We start from the raw sequence: 12,850 nt of genomic DNA on the forward strand, positions 1-12,850 counted from the left end.
CCTAGGCCATTCCTATCCCATCGTCGCCATAAGACCTATCTGTGTCGGTGCGACGTAAAGCCCCTAGCAAAAAACAAAAAAGGGTATGGAAAATGCTCTTTTGTTTGCTACGGAGTTGGAAGGAAGCGGCCGTGGCCTTAATTAAAGCACAGCCCCAGCATTTTCCTGGTGTGAAAGTGGGGAAACCACGGAAAACCATCTTCAGCGCTGCCGACAGTGGGATTCGAACGCACTATCTCCCGAATGCAAGCTCACAGCCGCGCACGGCCAACTCGCCCTGTGGTATGGATAATGACACTTTACCATACTGTAATTACTTTCACCACTGTTTTATTACTAATCGTCTCTGATTGGTCTGATTGGTTCACGGAGATTATAAATCAAGGAACACCAAACTTAACCTTGTTGAATTGTTTCTCTGCCTTATTGCGGCACCACGGTTCCGTACCCTTCTAAAGAAAAAGTGGCGTCTCTGCATTCCCAGTTCAAGCAACTTGCCACCATCACAATACTAAATAATGTATAGCTTAATCCATTTTTAACAGATAAATATCACATACCAGGTGTATGCATAAGATTTTGCAGGTTTTCGTGGTAAAGATAACATGTCATTTTCAAGGGAAATTCATTTTTTGTTTATTCAAAATATTGGCCATCGGCTTCTACACACTTCGCCCATCTTTCAGGTAAGTTATGAATACCATGCCGGAAAAACTGCCTGTCTTTGCGGTAAACCATTCGTCGAGCCGTTTTCCAACTTCCTAGAAATTGCTGAAGTGCTGCTCTACGAGCGCGTGCCCCATTGATGAAGATAGATGGCGCCAGGTCGGGAGAGTACGGCGGATGCGGAAGGATGTCCCAAACATGCGATTTCAAGGTGTCTTTCACTGGTTTTGCTATGTGAGACGCCGCAATGTCGTGCAACAAAATCACTTTGCCATGTCTAGTGGGCCATTCCGGTCGTCTTTCGATCAATGCGTGATTTAAATTAAACATTTGTTGGTGGTAGCGTTGAGCATTAACGGTTTCGCCGGGCTTCAATACACAATACTACTCTGATCCCGCCAGACATAAAGCATGGTCTTCTTGTGGAAGCGATTTTTTTTTTGCTAGTGGCTTTACGCCTCACCGACACAGATAGGTGTTAATGGCGACGATTAGATGGGAAAGACCTAAGAGTGCGAAGGAAGGGTCGTGACCTTAATTAAGGTACAGCCTGGTGTGAAAGTGGGAAACCACGGATAACCATCTTAAGGGCTACCGACAGTCCGATTCGAACCCATTATCTCCCGGATGCAAGCTCACAGCCGCGCGCCCCTAACCGTACGGCCAACTCACCCGGTGGAAGCGATTTAGCCTTGGTGTTGAAGGACCAGCTTCGCCAGGTGACAGCTTCGATTTTTTTCTCTTCCGGTTTTCAAAATAATTTCATTTTTCCTCGCCCGTCACAATTCGGTATAGAAATCATTTTCTTTCGTGACGTTGAAGCAGCATTTCACATGTGACTTTGCGATTTTCCATTTGCCGTTCATTCGAATCATGTGTGACCCATTTACCGAGTTTATTGATCTTCTCCATTGCTCGTAAACGTCTGCTGATTGTTTCTTGTGACACATTTAATGCTTGTGCCAATTGCTGTTTAGTTTGAGTCCAGAGCGAGCACTGCATTTCACATTGAAATTACTACGTTTAAATTGTCGAAACCATGTCTCACAAGTTCTAATTGATGGGGCGTGTTCGCCATATGTTTCTACCAGCAAACTATGACTTTCCACGGCCTTTTCCTTTTGATTAAATAAAGAAAGCGACGCGTGCCGCAAATGTTCTTTTCCAGCCACAAACGTCGACATGATCACTCAACTATACAACACAGACGCCAGTGTTTGGCGGACTCAACTTGTGTGTGTTGGTAAGTTAATATCAGACGAACAAACTGACGTATGTGTCAAATTCACACGCTGCGTACTGTTCGCTGGCGCCATCTCTTAGTGAAACCGGAAAAGTCTTACGCGTACAACTGGTACATCACATTCAATCAGGGCTCTCAGGGTGCATGCGCTTGGTGCATGCACTGTGCACGGTGCAAAAGACGACTTCGCTTGGTTGACCAGAGTGCAGACCCCCACTCCTCGACATGGAGCAATAGCGCTGTCTCTCTCTTTCCCCACGCCTGTCTCGCTCGCTCCCCCTGTCTCCCTCTTCCTCACTTGCCCCGTAGCGCTCCAAATCCGAGCCGAATTGAGCCGAGCTTAGCCGAGTAGCCCAGAGACGAAGCGTTGGTCCGAGCCGTGCCGAGCGGGAGCGATGCACAGTGCACGGAGTTCTTGCGCCTCGATTTGCACGCGTGAGATTTTGGACGTTTGGGAGGCCCTGCATTAAATTATTAAGTTACTATTACCTTTATTAATCCAGGATCGAAAGACCATGTTTATGACTCTGGTAGCTTAATGGACTGTTCGCTGATTCAAATAGCATTAGTTTTGATGTTTTATTACAATATAACCACATGTTCACACATCTTATATCTTTCATAGCAAGATACGAACAACAAAAGAAGGAAACATCAAGGCATGGATCAAACATGGACGATTTTCGACGTGATGAATTAAAATTACATGTAATTAAATTCATTAGTTTTAAAATAAGTAAATCCTCCATAGTGAAAGAAAGAAAATCCACAATCTGTTTCCAGTCACTCGGCCGTGTCAGGAATGGAATTAATGAAGCCCCCATTTAGCGGTGAGGATAGGAACTGTGCCGGCTGCCGAAGCCTGTCGCACTCCTCTGGGGCAATGATTTATGACTGACAGATGAAATGAAATGATATTTGAGAGTGTTGCTGGAATGAAGGATGTCAGGGTAAACCGGAGTACCCGGAGAAAATCTGCTCCACTTCCTCTTTTTCCAGCACAAAGTGACCGGGATTTGAACCCCGGAACCCAGCAGTGAGAGACCGCCGCGCTGCCACTTGAGCCACTGAGGCTCCCGTATTCACCATAGTATGAAATAAAATACTGTGTGCAGTAGCCACTAAAGTGATAAGTTTACGTAACTCATTTTGAAATTCGAAATTCACATGTCACTCGAGACGTAAAAGATCACTTTCCGTGGCAGTTGCTTAAGTATAAGTGACATCACCAAGAACTGAAAATTCAAGCTATCACTTATGAGAAGATCTATAGAAATGAGGATCGAGATATTATCCTGTTTTTTCAACGTCAAGCCAGAAGGAACTGTACACATTAGATGAACATACAAGCTGCATCTTAGCAACTAATTTCATTAATGACAGGTGTTACTAGCACTACTCTTACCTCAGTCATTTTCATCTTGTCAAAGTCAGAGATAAGACTGAGACAGATCGACGACAGTAACAAAATTGTTTAAGTCCAAGTACGTACACTGTAAACATTGATGTCAAAGCAATTCTAAACAAAGCCATCTTGGAACGTACCGTGAAGACCATTGGAGGTGTCGAAGGCAAAGGCGCCTACAAACCGTTAGTACGATAGTAACAACGGAAATAATTTCAGAATTATTCAGACTTATATACAGTAGGGACAAAGAGAAAAAAGAGGAAAGCGCCGGAAACTTTACAGTACATTCTGAGTAAACCGTCAAACCCGATAAAGGAAATCTGGGCCATCGTAATGAACCTAAGTAACACTGTATCAATTCTAAATTTTCTTCACGTCGCACCGATAGAGATAGGTTTTATGGTGACGATGGGATAGGAAAGGGATACGATATTCATTAAGACCAAGGCCGATTCCTTCCTAATCCTAGTACTTTCCTATGCTTGAGTCGCCGAAAATCTTCAATGAGTCAGTGCGACGTTAAACCACTAGTAAAGAAAAATAAGTGTTTAAAGAGAGATAGTGAGAGAAAGAAAGAAAGAAAGGAAGGAAGAAAGAAAGAAAGAAAGAAAGAAAGAAAGAAAGAAAGAAAGAATAATAATGTTATTTATTTTACGTCCCACTAACTACTGTTACGGTTTGTGGAGACGCCGTGGTGCCGGAATTTTGTCCCGCAAAAGTTATTTTTCGCGCCAGTATATGTACCGTCACGAGCCTGACGTATTTGAAGACCTTGAAATACCATCGGATTGAGCCAAGATCGAACTTGCCAAGTTGGGATCAGAAGGCCAGGACCTCAACCGTCTGAGCCGCTCAGAGCGGCAATAAAGGAAGAAAGAAGGAAATAAAGGAAGAAAGAGAGAAAGAAAGAGGAGGATAAACATAACGATAGAAAGGAAAAGGCAGGGAAGAAATTGGAAAGATGTTCAGGGGAAGAAATCAGGAAGGAGAGCAAGAAGCACATACAAGCGAAGGAGGGTAGGAAAGAGAGAAAGGAATATGGAGGTAAAGGAGGAAGGAAGGAAAGGAAGAAAGGAAGAAGGATAAAAATAACAAAAGAAAGGAAAAGGGAGGGAAGTCATGGGAAAGAAATTCAGGTAAGAAATCAGAAGGGAGAGCAGTAAGCAAAGAACGAAGGAAGGAAGGAGAAAAGGGAATAAGGATGTAAAGAAGGAAGGAAAGAAAGAAAGAAAGAAAGAAAGAAAGAAAGAAAGAAGGAAAGGGAAGAAAATGGGAACTGTATATATTAAGACAGAAGTGAGCAAATAAAGGAAAATGGGAGGGAGGAAGGGAAGAGAGCGAGCGGAGAGAGAAGTAAATAAGGTAATAAAGATAATAAAAAACAAAAACAAAATTAGGAAGGAGATGAATTGAAAGTGTTTCAAAGCAATGACTGACGTGATATGAACTCACCAATGATGTTTGCACGATCGCCGGTCTCTCCCCACACGTGGCTCTCTGAGTCATAACACAGACAGCTCACAGTTTATATAGTGTTGGAGTTCCAGTAACCGCCAAGGTGCAGACAGTAGATATATCACCATAGTGATGACGTAGCAGGCAGCTGGGCAGGCGTAGCGGCCAATATGCGTGCGTTTGAATATAAAGGAATAAAATGTATGTCATTCTTCTTTGTCCTTATGAAGTTATATTTTGACGTAGAAGACGCCTATAGTTTCAAGGGGAGTTATGACTGAAATATTTTATTTTTGGACCAAAAATAGTTTTTTTATTCGTAGAAATATAGTCCATTCCTTCCTCTATCGGGTAATGGTATACATTAATTCGCTCCGCCATTTTAAAGCCCTTACCAACCATTTAAAAGGAGAATGTTATGTATTTAAAGGCCTATGACACGCTGTGAAGCAGCACAATATGTTATGACCTTGTGGCTCAGGGTAGAAATAGGAACCGTGATCAAGAGAAAATGAGATGAAGGCATCAGAGGTGGCAGAAAATATCAAAGGAACAATTAGGAGGTCTGAAGGGGAGACATATGGTGCGGGCAGTTCTGAGGTGGGTAGATATTGTTTGGATTTTCTCTCACTTAGAAATTTTTCATCCGGCCCCGTGGTGTAGGGGTAGCGTGCTGCCTCTTACCTGGAGGCCCCGAGTTCGATTCCCGGCCAGGTCAGGGATTTTTACCTGGACCTGAGGGCTGGTTCGATGTCCACTCAGCCTACGTGATTAGAATTGAGGAGCTAACTGACGGTGAGATAGCGGCCCCGGTCTAGAGAGTCAAGAATAACGACCGAGAGGATTCGTCGTGCTGACCACATGACGCCTCATAATCTGCAGGTCTTCGGGCTGAGCAGCGGTCGCTTGGTAGGCCAAGGCCCTTCAAGGGCTGTAGTGCCACGGGGTTTGGTTTGGTTTAGAAATGTTTCAATATTTTGCTCTGTACAAAATGCACCTTGCGATGCAATTCTTATCAGAATTCGTCTTAACTTGGTAAGATTGTTCTGAAAGGTACAACTACTTAAATTTGTAATTGGTGTTAAAATACTTTAAATTTAATATGAATTTTGATGTTCAGTGTCAGATTAATATTGAATTTAAAAAGAATTAGGAACAAAATTTTAAACATTTCTGGACAGCATAGTATTCATCTGATACTGAGACCCATTACTATTTCTACATTCATTAGGTAAATGTCAACAAAATTTCAGACTGATAAAACGAAAACTGTTACGCAACGGACGGCCAACAGTGGGATTCGAACCCACGACCTTCCGAATACAAGCTCACAGCTACGCGACCCTAACCGCACGGCCATCTCGCTTGTTATATCATAGCTGAGTTTAAAATAATGTTTAGCGCAAGCTTGTCTATTGTCCATTAGAGTTGCAAGATCTGCATTACATTTTTCCCCTTATAGGACTGTTGAGTCGTCAGCATAATCGGAAAGTTCGGCATATCTGCAATATAGACGTTTAACAACAGCGGAGAAAGCGTTGATCCTTATGGGGAACCATTGTCTAGAATTTTCACTTTTGTGCGCTTATTATACATTGCTACGAGGAGTGGTCTGTTCATCAACAGCTCTTTTATTAACTGGGCCTGCAATTTACACCTTATCAGCTTCAATTATGTATACACATTGAACTTCCTTCCAGACTGTATCTTATGCAGCTGTCAGATCTACAACACGGATCTACTCTTTAGTCGTTTCGTAAAGTCTGCTTCAGTGCGAGAACTTTGTATTCGCAATTCTAATGAAGCATAAAGCCTGCTTTTTCAACGGGAACGGTGCTAAACATATCAGGGCTGATACCATTATACAAATTTTTATAACAGACGCTGAAAAAGGAAAAGGGTCTGTGAAAAAGAGGTACTCTGCATGAATAAACTCATTATTTTCCTTTGTTTAAGGATCTTATATCTCTTTATATGGAGAGTAACATTCTGTGCTTCTGAAACTGGACCCAAAATGAACATTAAAAACTGTACAAATAGTGGTTAGCGTGATTAGCTGCCACCCCCGGAGGTCCAGGTTCGATTCCCGGCTCTGCAACGAAATTTGTAAAGTGGTACGAGGGCTGGAACGGATTCCACTCAGCCTCGGGAGGTCAACTGAGTAGAGATGGGTTCGATTCCCACCTCAGCCATCCCGGAAGTGGTTTTCCGCGGTTTCCCCACTTCGCCTCCAGGCAAATGCCGGGATGGTACCTAACTTAAGGCCACGGCCGCTTCCTTCCCTCTTCCTTGCCTGTCCCATCCAATCTTCCCATCCCTCCACAAGGCTCCTGTTCAGCATAGCAGGCGAGGCTGCCTGGGCGAGGTACTGGTCATTCTCACCAGTTGTATCCCTGACCCAAAGTCTGAATCTCCACGACACTGCCCTTGAGGCGGTAGAGGTGGGATCCCTCGCTGAGTCCGAGGGAAAAACCGACCCTGGAGGGTAAACAGATTACGAACGAACAAAAAGTGTATTACATAATTATTTCGTCAAGTATAAACCAAACCAAACCAAACCCCGTGGCACTACAGCCCTTGAAGGGCCTTGGCCTACCAAGCGACCGCTGCTCAGCCCGAAGTCCTGCAGATTACAAGGTGCCGTGTGGTCAGCACGACGAATCCTCTCGGCCGTTATTCTTGGCTTTCTAGACCGGGACCGCTATCTCACCGTCAGATAGCTCCTTAATTCTAATCACGTAGGCTGAGTGGACCTCGAACCAGCCCTCAGGTCCAGGTAAAAATCCATGACCTGGCCGGGAATCGAACCCGGGGCCTCCGGGTGAGAGGCAGGCACGCTACCCCTACACCACGGGGCCGGCATTTCGTCAAGTATGGTAAGGTGAAACAAGATACTGAAATCGAAGGAAGTGACTGATACATTTCAAACAGAGGAAACACATTTAGGCTACAATGTGAAGTTGATATAAACAGCGAAATCATATTACGTCAAGCAGACGATCACTGTAACGTGAGAATTTACTGTAAAATAACTAAACAGTAAGTGTGAAACGTAATGCTTACGTCGAATTTGAGAAGGTGAAACAAGATATTGAAATACAAGGAACTGATGCGAAAATTCAAATAAAGGAGATCAATTTACAATCTGAAGTTGACGTCATCTACGGGGAAGTCATATGATACCAAGCTGATGATGACTGTAATATGAGAATTTATTGAATGAAACCAAGAAAGTCGTAACATCCTTCATCAATCATGCCCCTAAAACATTAACCCAATGACTGTCAAACGTATCGATTGCCGATTTAGCTCTGTGCTGCCGCTGCTCAGTCCGGTGGTATTTGAAGTTGCTCAAATATGTCAGCCTTGTGTCAGTAGATTTAGTGGCACGTAAACGAACTCCTGAGGGACAAAATTCCGGTATCTTGTTGTCTCAGAAAACCGAAAATGTAGTTAGTGGGACGTAAAAACCAATTACATTATGATTGTGCTTAGTAACAGTGTCGGAGCGGTACGCTAATTAGTTGGATCAGACAATAACTGGTCCTTTTACCCAGCAGTGCCACCTTTCTTTCAAGAAACCTGTAGTAGGCTAGTACAAGGAACGATCCAATTCTTTCCTTTGTAGTTATTTACTGGAACAATAAGAAAGTGGCCTGAAATGTTTCCGCAATTATCTTAGATTTTAAGCATTATAAGGGGCAGACGAGTCACTTGCCCAAATGTACAGTGGAACAGTTGTACCTCAAAAGTAATCACCCTGTCGAGGGAGCCACATCTATATCCAGTCACGCACGTCATCATCCGATGAAAACCGAGGTCCAGAAATGTCTTTCTTGAGCTGCCCAATGATGTGAAAATAGCATGGGGACAGATGCAGGGACTTGCTGAAGAAATTCCCTCCCAAATATCTGAAGCATATTCGACAATGTGAGGGCGGGCATTGTCATGAAAAGGAATAATGCCGGTCATTTTGATTTTATGGCGCACCTCAGTTTCTGCAATGTGTCTTCATAGTGCTGTGCAATGATTGTAACCCCATTATCGAGATGAAGGAAGGCATTCATGAACATCGGTTTTCATCGGATGGCGAAGTTCGTGTCTCGGTACAGGTGTAGTTCCATCGACAGTCCACCAGTCCACCAGTCCACTCATCACCGAGTGGCATAAATGTCCTAACAGTTCTGGTGATTAATTTTGAGGTAGTAAATGTTCTGTAATTTATGGCAGGTGATCGGTTTTTATTAGACTGCCCGTTATAGAATCTTTTATGTATTTGTCGAAATATACCCTCTTTATTGCCTGTACTGGTAGAGGACATTTGAATGCCATCTAGGGGGTATAGCAGTGAATGCGTTGAAGCAGAAAGCCATGTTAATACACTAAACTATTAAAAAACTAAGTGCTGGTGATTTAAGAGGTCTGAAATATTGATCAATAGAGGTATTACTTGAAATGCTGCAGCGAGCTGTGAGAAGATTAGAACTAGAACGTTTTTGCCGATAATGAGATCTTAAGTGAGTTTTGAGTACAGACTTAAATTCTCAGCGGACACAACAGTACGTTATATCAGTAAACTCTTGAGGTTATATTCCAGGAACCGCACAGTTAAGAACAAAATTTCTGCCACCGTTAGTTATTCCTCTACTCAAGTAACGATATTCGAATACAAACTAAAAACATTTCCTAATGTAGAAATTCCTATATCATCTGATTTAATTCGAATGCATTCCAATGTCTTCTGAATGACTTATTTTTATCTTACTTCATCTACATGACTCGGACGATGCCATTCGGTTGTTTTTCCATGTCTTGTGAAACTTAGGTAGAGTACAATAAAAATATCGTCGACATATCTCTCACAATTTTGATTACCTCCCCTTGAATCGTGATTCCTTCCCTAAATCCTCTTTGATTTCATTACCAGGTTGTTCGCTTCAAATAGGCTTCAATTTTTATATAGGGATTGTCAAGATTACCTTCCATTCATACAGACATTCACACAAGCTGGTTATATATTTAGTAGGTATATTATTTCATGTTTTAGGATTTTCAATTATTTAATTATCATGTCTTGTGAAGGTTATACTCATTACTGTATTATGTGGTAACGTGTAAGATGGGGCCGCGAACCCTAATTTCACTAGAAACTAAGGCATGAAATAAATGAATAAATAATAAACAAATAGGTAAATAAACAAATTGCAGCTCTGTCTCACTGCTCTGTAGCTATTAGAGATGGTTAAATTTATATTTATCCTATTTATGGTGCGATAACAGTAATAATAATAATAATAATAATAATAATAATAATAATAATAATAATAATAATAATAGGTACAGGCTTCCACTATCCGTAATCCCACCACTAAATGGGATAGAGTGGTGGCTTCCTTTGCTCCCGGAAATTAACCTGGTACTCATTTTTGGTGCAAGCTGAGTAAACCTCATTCCAGAAGCTGAAATCTCGTTTCTGAAATTTTTCGACTTCCTGACGTGGAATTGACACCACGTCCTTCGAGTTAGCCGAACAAACATTTACGACCTCGGCTAGGCAATTCCTAATAAGACTACTAATAATATTTATAATAACAGTCCGCCTCTGTGGTGTAGTGGTTAGTGTGATTAGCTGCCAACCCCGGAGACCTGGGTTCGATTCCCAGCTCCGCCACGAAATTTAAAAAGGAGTACGAGGACTGGAACGGGGTCCACTCAGCCTCAGGAGGTCAACTTAGTCGAGAGATTTCGGTTCCAACCTAAGCCATTCTCGAAGTGGTTTTGTGTTTTTTCCTACTTATTCTCCAGGTAAATGCCGGGATGGTACCTAACTTAAGGCCACGGCCACTTCCTTCCTCTTCCTTGTCTATCCCTTGCAATCTACCCATCCCCTCCCCACAAGGCCCCTGTTAAGCATCACATGGAGGCCACCTGGGTGAGGCACTGGTCCTCCTCTCCAGTTGTATCCCCGAACCAACGTCTCACGCTCCATGACACTGCCCTTAAGGCGGTAGAGGTGGAATCCCTCGCTGAGTCCGAGGTAAAAACCAACCCTGAACGGTTTACAGATTAAGAAAGTAGGAAAGAAAAAAGAAAGATAATAATAATAATAATAATAATAATAATAATAATAATAATAATAATAATAATAATAAATAGCAAAAGTACCCGTGCTTTGCTACGGTATTCTACAGTGTATACGGATATCGAAGTAAATTACTGTACATGCAGTGAATAAGTATTTTAAAATTGCATTGTCTCTTAGCGTTATCCACAAACAGTAGGGGAGGTTCCCATACTGTACGTTGGTTCCAATGTAAAGTACGAGTTGCGGAAATGAAATGGCGTATGCCTTTTAGTGCCGGGAGTGTCCGAGGACAAGTTCGGCTCACCAGGTGCAGTTCTTTATATTAGACTCCCGTAGATAACCTGCGCGTCATGATGATAATGAAATAATAATGAAGAAGACACATACACCCAGCCCCCGTGCCAGAGAAATTAACCAATGGTGGTTACAATTCCCGACCTGCCGGGAATCGAACCCGGGGCCCCTGTGACCAGAGTCCAGCACGCTAACCATTTAACCCTGGAGCCGGATACGAACTGCGGAATTCTGATGATAATGGCAGGTTCACTTTCCTCCTGCCATTCACAATTGAGTAATTTTTTCATTATATTGGGAGGCCTCAATACCTACTGTGCGGTCACAATCGATTTGGGGAGTTTTCTTTACAATGGCACGCGCCCTTTCCTACTTCCAGTTGAGGAGTTTTTATTATAATGGCTGGCACCTTCCACACTGCCAGTCAAAATTGACTTGTGCTGTTATCGTTACCATGACAAATCCCTTTTCTTAATGACAGCTACACCGAGTTAATGAGTTTCCGTTATAATAGCAAGGCCACTATGCCTAATGGCAGTCACATTTTAGATGGGTGAATTTATTATAATGGCGGGAACACCTGCTTACTCCTAAACACAATCCGTTAGGCGAGTTTTGAACGAAATTGCATGCTCTCTTGACTTGTGGCAGTCAAATAGAGAAGGGAATTATTAATTACAATCGTAGTCCCTCCTTACTAATCCTAGTTACAAAGGAGTTGGAGAAGGATCTCATTTCTAGTGCCAGTCAAATTCAATGTGGATAGTAATGATTAAAATAGCAGACACCTCCTGCAGATAGTCACTATCGATGTAAAATATTAATTATAATGACAAACGCGCCCTTACATTGGTACAAATCGACTTCAATGAATATATATAGATCGACATACGAAGTATATGCAAGTTTACAATATTGCAAACCTTCATTTACAGAATAACTGCTGCTAAACGATACATCATATCGACAAACGGACTGTACCATAATAGGCCTCATTTAGCGGTCTAAATACCTGGGCTTAAGATACTTTCTCGTCTCATGCATTTATGGTTAAAATTGAGTTAGAAACGTTGAACTGGGTGAAATTTCGGTAAGGTTTCCTCACAGTGCATTACTTTTGGGTACTAATAGGACAGCTACAAACATAGAATTCGGCTCACGTATGGATACTGGGTGGGTCAGTGTTCGTGTAGAATTAGATGATTCTACCTTTTATAAAAGTAATTCGAACTACGAATTATACGTGTACAAAGAGAAAATTGTAGGTACAATCGAGATACAGAGACATATCTAACATATAAGAAACAGGGATATGACGAAACGTCATAGGACCAAAGTTGTAGATAACTCCAAATTGAACTGAGATTGTTCCATCCGTTTTGTGATAAGACTTATCGTTTAGCCGCGAAATACCTGTAAACGAAGGCCTGCACGGACATTAAAATTGCCTCAATATTCCGAAATTTTTCGGGGGTAAAAAATGAAATGTTTAAATATCTTGGAAGCTCTCCGTCGATTACAGGCTATGACATATAATTTTTCTACAATTCAATTTTCTAGCTCGTCTGGAAAATTGTGTCTCCATCTTGCCTTGGAGGAGGGGTTAAAAATGAGGACCTTCAGGAAATCAAAGCTAACAAATATGCAGATGGTCATTATTGCCCTTAAAACGGGTAACTGTACGGAAATATTGCCAAAA

The sequence above is a fragment of the Anabrus simplex genome, chromosome 9 (genome assembly GCF_040414725.1).
Source record: "Anabrus simplex isolate iqAnaSimp1 chromosome 9, ASM4041472v1, whole genome shotgun sequence".
NCBI lineage: Eukaryota > Metazoa > Arthropoda > Insecta > Orthoptera > Tettigoniidae > Anabrus > Anabrus simplex.